The sequence below is a fragment of the Suricata suricatta genome, chromosome 13 (genome assembly GCF_006229205.1).
Source record: "Suricata suricatta isolate VVHF042 chromosome 13, meerkat_22Aug2017_6uvM2_HiC, whole genome shotgun sequence".
Lineage (NCBI taxonomy): Eukaryota > Metazoa > Chordata > Mammalia > Carnivora > Herpestidae > Suricata > Suricata suricatta.
The window spans coordinates 47,634,813-47,649,467 of NC_043712.1; the positions used below are offsets into that span (position 1 = coordinate 47,634,813).

General features: G+C 37.7%; 1 protein-coding gene and 1 non-coding gene across 5 annotated transcripts in view; both read left to right on the plus strand.

The window, feature by feature from the left end:
* Positions 1–14,655, plus strand: part of MLLT3 (MLLT3 super elongation complex subunit) — a 281,314-nt gene that overhangs the window by 108,314 nt on the left and 158,345 nt on the right. The window lies entirely within an intron of this gene.
* LOC115277157 lies at positions 1,330–1,437 on the plus strand. The gene has a single exon (XR_003902263.1). It is a non-coding gene; the product is annotated as a U6 spliceosomal RNA (small nuclear RNA).

A 14,655-nucleotide genomic window follows, 5' to 3' on the forward strand; every position in this document is an offset into this window, starting at 1 on the left:
GAGGGACACACACAGTCCCAAGCAGGCTCCAGGCTCTGAGCTGTCAGCACAAAGCCTGACACGGGGCTTGAACTCACAAACTTTGAGATCATGACCTGAGCCAAAGTTGGATGTTTAACCTACTGAGCCACCCAGGTGCCCCAAGGAGAGGAAAATTCTTTAGCAAGAATGCTTTCTTAACAGAGAATGGAGAACAGATGTACCTATTTTCAGCATGTTATTAAAAAATACATAGTTCTGATAGTGCAGTGAGGATGCTGTTAATAGGTGTGAAGCATCAGCCACCTGCATTTTTTAAAAACCTGTGTGGGAAGGCTTGATTCATTTAAAAGATACACTGACAAGGTCTGGGAATGATTTATTCATTGCTGACTAGATTTTGTGTAGCTTCGCAAAACTTAGAATGTGGAGCAGGAAATGGTTTCTCACTCTGCCTTCTACCTTAAGCCCTGGACTCGAGCTTCTCAAACTTGAACGTGCAGATCAGTGACTCAGGCGTCTTGGTCACTGTAGGTTGTGATGTAGTAGGTTAGGGTGCAGTCTGAGCTTTTTATTTCTGACAAGTTCCCAGGTTTGTACAAAACACTCTGAGAAGCAAGGGAGTAGGCTTTTCTGAATATGATTTTTGGTGTGGTTGCCTATGGTATTCAACATTTTACAGTAAGTGTGGTGTACATAGAGAAAAATGATTGTTTCCATGTATGTCCAGTTTTTAAAAAAAATTTTTTTTAGCACTTATTTATTTTTGAGAGACAGAGCCAGATCATGAACAGGGGAAGGGCAGAGAGAGAGGGAGACACAGAATTGGAAACAGGCTGTCAGCACAGAGCTGTCAGCACAGAGCCCGATATGGGGCTCGAACCCACGAACTGTGAGATCATGACCTGAGCTGAAGTCAGGCACCTAACCGACTGAGCCACCCAGGCGCCTTGACGTATGCCCAGTTTTTGTCTGGAGTATAAAAAGATAGTGGTAGACTCCCATTAATTAAGTGGCTTGCTAATAATTTGGCAGGCATTAAGTATAGGCATTTCCCACTCAACTGGCTGTATGTATATTATGTTTTTAAATTTATGAAAGTGGTGTGGCTTAAAAGCCAGCCTCTCTCATTAAGATGCCAATTGTGCCAGGAAGGAGAAAAAAATCATTTAGCATTTATGTGGAGTACAACTGTGGGCTTATTTCTTTACCCTGTAAAGATCTCTCTGGTATCGATAAAACTAATAAAATAACTACACCCTTGAATGTTAATATATATAAAATTAAATGATTTCTTGTGGGCATTAAAAGAAATTCAGGTCCAACTTGGCTGTTCTTGGAGAAGAGTTTGTGCTCGCTTTGGCAGCGCATAGACTAGAATTGGAACGCTCCACAGCAGATTAAGCACGGCTGCTGCACAAGGATGACACGCAAATTTGTGAAGAGAAGAGTTTAAAATTGAGGAAATGTTCATGGGGAACAACTTGCCTGTTTGAAGGACAAAAATGGAGAACTAATTTGAAAATAATTTTTAACTGTCACCATTAAAAATATTTTTATTAAAATAAAAAAATGTTTATTGATTTTTGAGAGAGAGAGAGAGACAGAATCTGAAGCAGGCCATAGGCTCTGAGCTGTCAGCACAGAGGCCGACATGGGGCTCAAACTCACAAACCACGAGATCATGACCTGAACCGAAGTTGGACTGACTTAATTGACTGAGTCCCCTGGGTGCCCCTAAATTTCTTTAATGTTTGTTTATTTTAGAGAGAGAGAGAGAGAGAGTGCAATCAAGGGAGGGGCAGAGAGAGAGGGAGTCACAGATTCCAAAGCAGGCTCTAGGCTCTGAGATGTCAGCACAGAGCTAGACATGGGACTCAAACCCATGAACCACGATATTATGACCAGAGTTGAACTCAGACGTTTATTGATTGAACCACCCAGACTCCCCATAACTGTCACCATTGTTTCAAAAACTGTTAATATGGGCAGCCTGAAAATGTTGGTAAAATCGTATCAAGTGATACTGAAATATATTGGTCTTGAATATTTTTAAAGAAAATTTCAGGCAATTGGATTTACCCAGGAAATACTGAAATATGTATTTGAGGTTGGGAAAAAATGTTTAGAGAGATAAAGTCAAATACTTCAAAGGAATTATTAGCTTATTTCTTAGAATGACTCAGATTTTCTTAATTTTAAGTTGAGCCTTTATATAATTGAAGATTAAAACAGAAAAGAAAAAAATGAACATCTTTAAAGCTTTCTGGGTTAGTGCATCAATCTGGTCTTCCGAGAGGAGTGGGAAAAGATGTAACCAAATGGCTGTTATCTCTGTAGATGGCACGGCCATAGAAATCATTCTGGAAACAGTGGAAGTCCTCTAGGATCCTGACACAGGTGGGAAAAAGAATTCCCAGGAATTTTTGAAATCAAATTGTGTTTATCTACTATAATGATAACTGATAGCTAAATTATTTTTAACTATGATAGTTTAAGAGTCTTGAGATAATCAATGAGCACTTTACTAAGTGCATCTTCCAGAAGATCGACGCAGTAGTTAATATCTGAAAATTTTTCATCTGTTCAGATGGTTGAGTGTGTTGGAAGTTATGTGTTCTGGAAAAGTAAGGAAGGAGGTATGTGCTCCACAGGGGCTAAGTGTTAAAATGTTAAAAAGTATTAATGTTTGAGGTATGAATAGTCGGAAAATGACTGTGGTATTAAAGATAAAAAATTATACCTGTACATTGTAGGACATTTGGGAAAAGACAATAAATTAAAAAAAATTTTTTAAGTTTATTTATTTTTGGAGAGAGAGAGTGAGAGGGAGAGGGAGGAGAGAGGAGAGAAAGAGAGAGAGAATGAGAGAGGGAATATCCCAAATAGGTTCCGCACTGTCAGCACAGAGCCTGATGTGGGGCTCGAAATCACAAACTGTGAGATCATGGCCTGAGCTAAAATCAAGAGTTGGATGTTTAAACGATTGAGCCACCCAGGCACTCCAAGACAATAAAAACTTAAAAACTTAGGGTACTTCCTATTTTTTTCTTTCTAGTTTGAAAAAAAATAGAATTGCCCTTTTCTTCACTGTAATGTTGTTTCCCATGTGATAGCACATTTTTTGTGTGCAATTCTTTTCTATGGCTGCATAATATTCCACTTATAAAAGACATATCCTTTGGGTAACTATCCATTCCTATATTTCTTCTTAGACATTTAAGTGGATTTATGTTTTCTTCTAAGAGGAATAATACTATAATGAACATCTGTGTATAATGCTTGTCTTTGATCCAAATATTCTTGTTAGATCAGATTGCCGGAACTGAAATTCATGTCCTTACAGGGAACCTCTCGTTAAATGCTGGTCTGTGATGTTGAGGGACTGTTTACAAAGAAATACTAACCCTTCCTGAGTGTGAAAGATAAGGATGTTATGACAAGGTGTTAAAAGCTGAGTTGGAGTTGGACAGGTTAGATTAACCTGCTTCTATCTTTGACATCTGTTTTTAACACTTGTTGAAAAGGGGAAAAATTAAGTCTAGAAACCGGTCTTGTGATAAGTTTTGATAGTATGATCTTTTCTACAGAAATGAGTTGTTTATGTGGCAAATCCCTTTAAAAATATTTTGTTAGTAAACAAGAGAGGAGGACACTTGGGAGATAAAGTTTCTAATAAGTTTACTCCTAGCCCTCTTAACTTTAATTTAGGGCAAATGTATTGAGATACTTGTGATTCACTAAGCAAATAGAAAAAAAAAAAAAAAAAGGAAACAAGAATAGTACCTGCAGTAGAAAAAACTAGAAATCACCTCACAATTCAGATTATAGATGGGTTTGTAATATTTATTAGGCAAATTTTAGAGATAAGATATTCAGTTGGATAGATAAGCCATAAATCCTTCCTAGTTGCTCCCTGACGTTAAAATAACGCCCAAGTTCTCAGTAGCCAGCAGCATTTGAGCATCCTAGTGTCTTCCGTCAGCAGACCTGTAGCCACTACAAAAGGTTTGCAAGACCAGATCTATAAGCCGTCTTTTATTTAGTTTGGAAATCGGCGTCTTCAAGTGAATTTTAATTTTTCTGGACTGTAATTATTTGTGTTCCAGATAGTAAAATGTCTCTAACATTTTTTTCCAATTAACTCTTAAAGTATACACAAGTCTAGTAATGAAGTTCTCTCTTTTCAGTATTTTTATGTCTATGACTATAATGACTATCTTTTGAAGAACTCCTATCACCTCTAAGTTAATTTTTAACAACATCATATTTGGTAGATATAAGAGAATGAAGGTAACGTGTATGTTAAAGAGCAAAATAATAAATGGAATTTTCGTGAAGCTACCATTCACCTTAAGAACTAGAACACAACCAGATTCTCTTCGAGTTAATTTCTTTCTTAGCTCTTTCAGTTTTGCAGAGTTTACAGGTTAGAAAAAATCTCGGTGCCTACTTTTCTAAATTAGAATTAGTATGTCACTAGCCTCTGGAAAACAAAATCTAAACAAGTATATGCAATTTACATTAGGAACACCTGCAAATTAATGATTGATGTCAATGCATATACATAATTCATAATGACAAAGATGTTTAAAAATAGAACCTTAGCATTGAAATTGTTAACTATGCTAGATTTAAACTTTAAAATTATTTCTTAGATGAGAAGTTGTTCTCATTTTTATCTTACATGGGCTATTATAAAAATATCACTGAATGTAAGAACAATACTACATGATTTGTACATAAAACACCAAATATGTGTTTATTTTAGCAATATAAAGTCACTTTACATGTTGGAAATCCAGGGTCTTTTTGTTGTTTTGTTTTTTCTTGAGAGGAAATTTTCCCATCCCCCAAGGACCTTCTCCTTTACCAGACTTTGCCTCATTTTCTGGGAATCAAGACTTCAGGGTTAAAAGTTATACACAAAAAATTATCACTAAGGGGAAATGCTATTACTTAATAAAGTTCCAGGTATTATTTAAAGGTTTTCTCTGCTTTCCCCCCCAAATGTTATTTTTCTCATTTGTACTTTTTGTTAATTACTCGTTCAGAATATGATAGTTTTTGACTTCCAAACTGAGTTTTGACTGAATCTCAAAGAATAGAAACCACATTCTTTTAAAATTTTTTACTGCCTTTAGCAGTTCTACTTTGAAGATTAGCACACCGACTTCACTCATCTCCTAAAGCCATCACAGGCATTGTCTCTCAGAGTCTGTGTTCCTCGTAAAATAAATGTTAGATTTCAATTTTGGCTTGTATGTCCCCCCGATTTCTTCCTGTATTATCACTGCCTTTTATTTGGAATTTTCTGCCTTGAGAAGGCGTGCTAGTGTCTGGAGAATGTGCCGAAGGCGGTGCTGCTCCTCATTTTCCTCTTTAAAAACACTCTCACGTGGCATTAACTTTTTTCTTCTTCTAATGCCAAATTTAACATGTATTTGTGGATTAAGACTAAAAGGAAAACCAAATTTACACTAAAACGTAACCTTTTATTTACTAAATATCTAACTTGATATTTGAACGTGTGGGAAGAAATACGTAGTGGGGAAGGTTTGCATTTATTTTTAGCAATGTAGTTATTTCTGACAGGTTGATCTGCTCTGAGGACATTATAAAATTGCCCTTTTGTTTTAGAGAACTTTTTCACTCAAAACTATTTAAAGTTTCTTCTTACTTTTTTAACTTTAAAAATAACTTTCTTTGTTGTGGTGTAAAATTTAGTATCTTCCAGCTGAAGGTTTTTTTTTTTTTTTTTTTGAGAGAGAGAGAGAGAGAGAGAGAGAGAGAGAGAGAGAGAGAGAGAGAGAGAGAGAGGCAGAGAGAGAGAGGGAGATACAGAATCTGAAGCAGGCTCCAGGCTCCGAGCTAGCTGTCAGCACAGAGCCCAACATGGGGCTCGAACTCACGAACCGCAAGATCATGAGCTGAGATGAAGTCGGATGCTCAACCAACTGGCCACCCAGGTGCCCCATGAGATTTTAAACTCCTTCATGTTACAGGGCCACTTAGCTTTCTTGAACATGAGTTGGCTGTCAACCATTCTGGTCATAAGCAGGTCACTTAACGCCTTTATTCCTCAGTTTTCTCATGTGTGCAGTGTGAGGTGACAACTCTTCAGGGTGGTTGTGAGGATGAGTTGTTATGTCCGAACGCTTGTGTGGGACACTTGCATTACTTTTTCCTGTCACTGCCACAACAGATTGACACAAATGGAGTCGCTGAAAGCACAAATTAATTTTCTTGTGGTTCTATATAGGTCAGCAGGTGAGGTTAGCTCAAACTGGTTTGTCTGCTATAGTTTTGTGAGCCTGAAATCGAGGTATTGGTCAGCGGGGCGGTCTAGTGTCCTGTGGCTGTATGATCCGTTTCTGTTTCTTCGTGAGCCGTCAGCTGGGCCAGATCCTCACTCTGAGAGATTCTTTGACTTCTGCTGCTTCCTTTGCTCTCCTCTCCCCCTCGGACCTGTCTCTGATTAGAGCAGGAGAAAGTTCTCTGCCTCCTACTCTCTAACCTACTTGTGATTCGCTCAGGACCATCTTGCATAATACATGATAATCCTTATAGCCTGTGGTCAGTTGATTAGTAATCTTAATTACATCCTCAAAATCTTTCATAGCAGAACCTAGGTTAGTGTTTGACTGAATACGGAGAGGACAGGAATCTTAGGGGACAGCTTCAGAATTCTGCCCGTGGTTTTGCTCAAAAATAGTAGTGAGGTGACTGGCAATGATGAAAGCGGCCATGTCTTTTTTTATTCTTAAAAAAATTTTTAAAAAGTATATTTATTTTGAGAGAGAGAGAGAGAGAGAGAGGGAGGGAGGGAGAGGAGAGGGAGACGCAGAATCCAAAGCAGGCTCCAGGCTCTGAACTGTCAGCACAGAGCCTGACATGGGTTTCGAACTCATGAAGCAGAGATCATGACCTGAGCTGAAGTTGGATGCTTAAGCACCTGAGCCCCCAAAGCAGTCACATCTTTCTTTACCTGAGTACAGAGTAAATTCTAAATCTCTTGTAGGTAGGCATTGTTTCTTACCTTTTTTTTTTTTTTTTTGTATCTTTAGGACTTTATGGTTTGCCATATGTTTATTTAAATACCTGCCATTGGTTGATAGCATCAATGTAATTTCTCTTTTGATTTTATTCATTTTATTTCTCAGAATCAGTAAAAGCTCTGTAGGAGTTTTGTTGAAGATTTCTGGCACCTCTCTGGACTGATGAATTACATTTAGTTTCCCCTTACCTTTTTGCCTACTTTTCATTTTCATTAAATCACAAAGATAAAATCGCTTGTTCTTGTGTTAGAAATTGCCAACAACCTTTTGCTGTTGGAGCACAAATTTTGAGTTGTTTGTCTTAGACCCTTTAAGGATTTGTTAGTCCTTACGTACTCTTCGCCATGTCTTCTGTAACTCGTATTTGAAGGTAGGTTGCAAGTGCAGCGAGCTGTTGGTGGCTGAATGTAAAGTTGGCCAGCTGCCCTGGCAGAAGGGGGGTGACCTTACTGCCCTCTTCAGGGTGGCCTCCTTAACTACTGAACCTACAGTCGTAGTGATTGGCAAGGTGATAATCACCCTCTCTTCCTCTTACCATTTTGGGACATTTTCCTGATCAACAAATCTAGATCTTCCTTTAATCATTTTAATCAGACATATTGGAGACCTGCCAAGAAAGAAGAGTATAAATCATCACCTTTAAGAAGCCAAGATTTTTGAAAAGGGGTTAAGCCATTTAATGACAGTGTTTGTAGGATATTTACATAGGCCAATCTCTGTAGATAGGAAAACCTATTTGTCTCGGGGACCCTCCTCATTAAAATTTTCTTAAAAACCATTTCTTTTTCTTAAACTCTTTCTACCAAATTGGCTTGCTCAGCCCTCCACCCCCCCTCCCCCCCATAACCTCTACCGTCTTAGTCCTGTGTCAGGCAAAGAGAAAGGATTTTGTTTAATATAGGTTTGTGGAATAGTGTTCACTCTGTTATTTTCTTTCATTCATAAATGATGTCTTGGAATCTTCCTTTTGTCTGAAACTTAGATGTTGTCTAAAAATATATATCTATCCTCCCCCTCCTAAAAAGATGCATAACATGAAATAGCTCCCTTGTGCCAAAAGGTTTAAACACTTTTTGCCAAAGTCCCTTGCTTACCTTACTGCCTTTGAATTTGATAATGAGGGCTGGCGGGTGTTCGTATGGTTCTTTCTTTCAAGAATGCCTTTCCGTCTACATCCAGGATCAACAGTGTCCATTCACTGTTCCTTTGATCTTTCTGTATGTTTTGCACACTCATCTGGCAATCCAGTTTCTCTCATGGAAAACTGGGCATTTGCTCTTTTCTACTCTTTTCCTTTACTACTTTTAAACTGAATTTAAGCCTTCTTTTACCAAATGTCATGTCAGGAGAATGAATCTTTCAGAAGCTCTTTGAAAGAATCAGAATTTATGTATTACTTTTTAAAGTTTTTTATTTAAAATAATTTTTCTTAAATGTTTGTTTATTTTTGAAGAGAGACAGAGCCTGAGTGGGGCGGGGCAGAGAGAGAGAGAGAGAGAGAGAGAGAGGGAGGGAGACACAGAATCAGAAGCGGGCTCCAGGCTCTGAGCTGTCAGCACAGAGCTGATACGAACTCGAACCCATGAGCTGTGAGATTGTGACCGGGGGCGAAGTTGGACGCTCAACCGACTGAGCGTCCCCTAAAATTTTTAAGTAAGCTCCCCACCGTGGAGCTTGAAATCATGACCCTGATATGAGGAGGGGACGTGTTCTACCAGTTGAGCCAGCCAGGTGCCCCTATGCACTGCTTTTTAAAAATTAGTTTTTAAAAGTCATCCATGTTATCTAAATAAGTTAAAAGTTTCATATTTATTTAATTTGTTGAGGGAGTTATCATTCTTTCTGAAATCATTAGTCTATAATCAGGAGAGTGATTAGCACTCTTTTATTTTTTTTGTTATTTTTATTTTTATTATTTTTTTTTGAGAGACAGAGAGAGACAGCATGAGCAGGGGAGGGTCAAAGGGAGAGGGAGACACAGAATCCGAAGCAGGCTCCAGGCTCTGAGCTAGCTGTCAGTACAGAGCCCGACATGGGGCTCGAACCTACGAACCGTGAGATCATGACCTGAGCGGAAGCCGGACGCTTAACTGAGCTACCCAGGCGCCTCAGCACTCTTTACTTTTAGAGTCTTCTAAATTCTTGACAATTTTTTAGTTTTCTTTCAATTGATATACATTGTTCATATACTGGTCTTATAGTTCACCAGTCTGGTTAAATTTTTTAATTGTAGAATATACATGGCATACATTTGCTGCCTAAAGAATGAATAAGCAATGTTTACCTGCCTTGTATATTCGATTATTTTTTATCTGCAGGATTTGGACACTAGAAATATATGAATATAACTTGTCTTGAAAATGCTGTGTCTTTGAAGAAAAAAATAAAGCTTTGAACTTTGAGTTATAGGCCTTACTGATACTCATCTCTCTGAAATACATCTATTTTTTTCAATTTGGCTTTTCTTCAGATCACTTTCCTTCCCATCTTGAATGTTTAGTCTGTAGCCACAAGAGTTCAGTAGGAATAATTCCTTGTTTTCTTAGACAGCTAGTGTCTTGATTTTAGACATGGATAAGTCACACATGCCACCAGGTTGTTTTGAAATTAGTTTGATAAGGGTGGGAAGTTCATAAATTATACTGTTTAGGTTGTGAATACTTTGCCTGAGAACTACATTATTGGTATAGACTGTTCTAGAATGGGGACAAATTACCCTCTTTCTCATTATAGGGAAGTGGGACTTTTCTCGAATTATTCTGATTAGCGAATCTTAAACAGTTTTCTGGGTTTTGGCTTGGGAAAGCATGGCTTGAGTTGGAAACAGGTTAGGCTGTCTTCTTGGGAGTGGCTGGAAGCTTCTCCATGGGGAGGATTAGAGCTGCGTGTGTTCATTCATTTTGTAAACAGTTGAGTGGTATGTTGGGTATAAATAGAATTTCATTCCAGTAGTTAAGGTCCTATGATTTTCCTAAACAGCAGCACATTTTTAGCCTTGTATAGAAAGAATTAAAGGTGAATAGAGACCACGTTCATAAGAAGCACTTCTGCCCTTTTGTTCTCCTTCCGTGTTGCAGACCAGGAGAGCAGAGAAAAGATGAGGCGAGAAACCTTGTAGCATTAACTAGTTCTGCCTTGTAGATTTTCGGCCACAGTGTATTTTGACAAACAAAAAAGCAGAGCTCAGCATCTTTTTAGCGGATGCTTTTTCTGCCATAGTAAAAACATACACAAATATGTGTATACATGTTTTGTATTTTCGTGATCTGATTAAGTAGTTCTGTTTTAGAATCTCGACACAACGCAATCAATAGTCATATATGTATTTCTCTAACATTTCTGAAGTGGAGCTGGTTTTTTGTTCTTTCAGAATGTCATGAGTACTTACGTGGGTTTTTATTTCCTCCCAGATTCGTCTCTATTACAGTTTTCGATTAACTAACAAGTGTTGATATAAACACAGGAAACTTCATCGCTGGCCTTTGGGGAATAAACTAGCTGATGGAGGGGGGCCCTCAGGCCTCCACTGGGAGAGTGAGCATGCGGGGCCCGACCAAAGCCATGCCGGTGCTGTGGGAGCCGGGCTTCCCGACACTCGAAAGTTCCGTAAAGGCGAGCCATAAACTTGGCCCTTGAAGAATAAGTTGAAAGATTTATTGCAATCGCCTGATACCAATTTGTGTTGTATGAGTGTGACCTTATCTTATTTTTGAATTCTTGGCCAATCTTTTCAGAATACTGTCTTTTGCATTTTCTTTGAAACCAGCAAGTTGGAATAGCCTTTCATATATTTATTTACTAAGCTGCTCTTTTCTTTGGAGTGTTGCCAGCTAGCGCGCTTCCCCCATTTCTTTCGGTTAATTGTCAAGACTGCTTTATGTTAGTGTTGGCCTATCGAGGACAGGATGTTTGTTGGAATTGTGATAAAGGTGTGCATTGATTTATGGGAAATTAACCTTTCTGTGATATTCCGTCTTCCCTATCTAGGAGCACGCTGTATCTTTTCCTTTATCCGGATCTTATTTTATATCTCTCTCAGTAAAGTTGTGTAGTGTTATTTATGGGTAATCTGTATTTTGAGTTTGTGAAGTTTTTGTTGCTTTCATAAATGGAGCCCTTTCCTCTGTTATATTTGGGAAGTAGCTATTCCAGAATGCATTTATTGCTGCTTTGGAGGACAGCTGTGTATTTTTGTATATTACCTAATTTCTGGAGATTCGCTTGGTTCCGGTACATTTTCAGTGAGCTTTCTGTGTTTTCCTGGATATATAGTAATTTTCTAGAAGGAATTATGTATGGATCTTTTTTGTTTGTTTGTTGTATTATATGTGCTAGGGTTTTCTTTCCTTTTTTTTAAATTTTTCAATGTTTATTTATTTTTGAGAGACAGCATGAGCAGGGGAGGTTCAGAGAGAGAGCGAGACATAAACCAAATTAGGTTCCAGGTCCCAAGCTGTCAGCACAGAGCCTAATGTGGGGCTCAAACTCACAAGGCGCGAGATCATGACCTGAGCCAAAGTCAGAAGTCAGATGCCTAACTGACTGAGCCACACATGCCCCTTTGCGTGCTAGGGTTTTCAAAACCATTTTGACTTACACTGGTGTTTGTGGTCATCCTTGTTGAAGGAGTTCAGTGATAATATTTTGGCAAACAGAAAAGCAGAGCTCAGCGCTTGAATGTAACTGATGACAGACAAAAATGCATTTCAGGAAATGTATGATTGACTATGACTTGCATGTGAGAAGTGTGACTTTATGGCTGAGAATATTTATATCTGTGCAGAGATATAATATTATTTTATCATTTGGGTAATTTTGTATTTGTATGCTGTGCATATAGTGCAGGGTTTAGACCACATTAAGTCCATGTTTGCTCCACACGATTACAATTAATGGCACTGATTTATTGATCATTTAAAAATGTAAAAAGCTGTCCTTGTTTTCCAATCCCACTCCTAGGGGGAAATCACTGCTACATTTGTTTCAGAGCCTCCAGTCTTTTTTCTTTTTAATGTTTATTTTTGAGAGAGAGAGAAATAACATGAGCAGGGGAGGGACAGAGAGAGAAGGAGACACAGAATCCAAAGCAGGCTCCAGGCCCTGAGTTGTCAGCACAGATCTCGACTTGAAACGCGAGATCATGACTGGAGCCAAAGTTGGACACTTAATCGACTGAGACACCCAGGTGCCCTTTTCCAGTCTTTTCTGTAGGTATTTAATCTGTCTCCACACACACACACACACACACTCCTGCATGTGTTTCTGTATTCTTTTACAAAAATGGGATAATTTAAAGCAGAAAGTATAGTCACTTTTTAAAAAGTTAGCAATAAAATATATTATTCATTTCTTTTTATGTGATTGATGATTTTAATGTCTTGGCTTAGTATTCTGCATTATATTATTATGGTGATGACATTTCATAGCTTTTTATTTGGGAAGCATATGAGAAATAAGCAGGTGAAGTCATATCACAGCAAGTAAATTATTTAAAAATAAGATGTATTGCTCAGACTTCCTTCTTTATATAAATCAATTATTCTAGGGGCCAATTAGCTAAAAACTATGTTAAAATCATGTGTGGGATTTATATTTCCCTAAGAGAATTTTACCAATGAAAAGAAATAAACATATAAAATCAAATCATTAACCAAATCATGAATATGCTCTTGCTTTAAAAATATGATTAAGAAAAATAATAGATTGTGAACCAGAGGACTTCTGTAAGTTTGATTCATGTTTTCAAAGACCTTTGCCATACTCCTTATCTTTTGAAAATATTTAACTGAGTTCAGGATGTGAGTGTGATTATATAATTATTGTTTTCTGGGTCATAGTGTTCTTATGTTCACAATTTGTATTCAGTATTTCATCAAATGTTTTGAATACTTGGGTTAAGTACTGTACTAGGTCCTGGCAATACCAAGGAAAATAAAAGGGGGAAAAAAAAGTACTATATTTTTACAGATTTTATAGATTACAGACTGGTAGGGAAAGAGAGAAGCAAATTTCAAGTGCAATAAAATGTTGCTGATGTACAGGATAAGGCATCAGAAATTCATTATTTAGGGGAAGCTTATGAGGAAGATGTCAGGCAGGGGAGGATAAGGAAGAGGAGTAATTTGGGAGTTGAGTTTTGAAAGATGAATAACTTTCTCCCAGGCAGGTAGATAGTAAGGAGAGAGCATAGAAACCTTTTTCATTCAATGAGTTGCCGGTGGTTGAGCATGTTGATTGAGGAAGTATTAAGCAATGGAGAAAATTTTTCCTGCACAGCTATGTAGAATCACGTTGGCAGAATGACTCTTCTGTGTTAGAAAACAAGAGCAAAGGGTTGAAGGGATAGTTTGGGGAGGACAGTGGAGGATGTGTTAGAATTCTCCCAAGATACTTCTTTCATCAAAAATTTGAATAGGCCTAAATGGAAAACACAGTGATACCAGAAGGAGAATAAAACTCACCTGATCAGATTTATCTCCATGATCAGTTTGTCAGGCTGTCACTTTGTGCACACTACCTTTAGCCACATCTTTTGTGATATATTCACATGCCCACAAATAATTAATTGACTATAATGGTATTACTGCTGTACTTCATAGACTGTAAGAGCTACATTTTAACATCTTTAATGTAGGGTATGTCTACTAATCAGTGCTAGAAGTCTTCCTAGCTGTATTTTCTTCTTAGTATGTCATACAGTAATGTTGAATCTGTTTACGATCAGTGGCATTTTAGGCTTGAAATACGATGTTAATGTTTTGCTTGTTCTGACATTTAAGAAATCATATGCATATGTATTTCCTTTATTAAGTCTTTAAATTTTAGTTCTCTTGTAGTTAACATACATTGTTATGTTAGTTTCAGATGTACAATATTGTCATTCAGCGATTCTGTGTGTTACTCTGTGCTCATCCTGAGAAGTGTGCTTTTAATCTCCATCACCTATTTCACTCTTCACTGTACCTCCCCTCTGGTAACTTTCTTCTTTGTAGTTCAGAGTCTGTTTCTTGGTTTGTCTCCCCCCCCCCCCTTGTTTGTTTTATTTCTTAATTTCCACAACTGAGTGAAATCATATGGTATTTGTCTTTCTTTTACTTATTTTTTTTTAGCATTATACTCTGTAGCTCTCTTCATGTTGTTGCAAATGGCAAGATTTCATTTTTTTATGATTACTGCTCCATTGTGTGTGTGTATGTGTGTGTGTGTGTGTGTGTGTATCACATCTTTTTTATCCATTCATCTGTCGATGGACACTTGGGCAGCTTCCATAGATAGTAAATAATGCTGCAATAAACATAAGGGTGCATGTATCCCTTTTAGTTATTGTTTTTCTGTTTTTTTGGGTAAATACCCAGTAGTGTGATTACTGGATTATACCGTTATTCTATTTTAACTTTTTGAGGAACCTCTATACTGTTTTCCACAGTGACTACGCCAATTTGCATTCCCACGAGCAGTGCATTGGGATCCTTTTTCTCCACATTCTCACCAACACTTGTTTCTTGTGTTTTTGATTTTAGCCCTTCTCACAGGTATGAGGTGACATCTCATTGTAGTTTTGAGTTACATTTCCCTGAGGATGAGTGGAGTTGAGCATCCTTTTTTTTTTTCTTTTTTG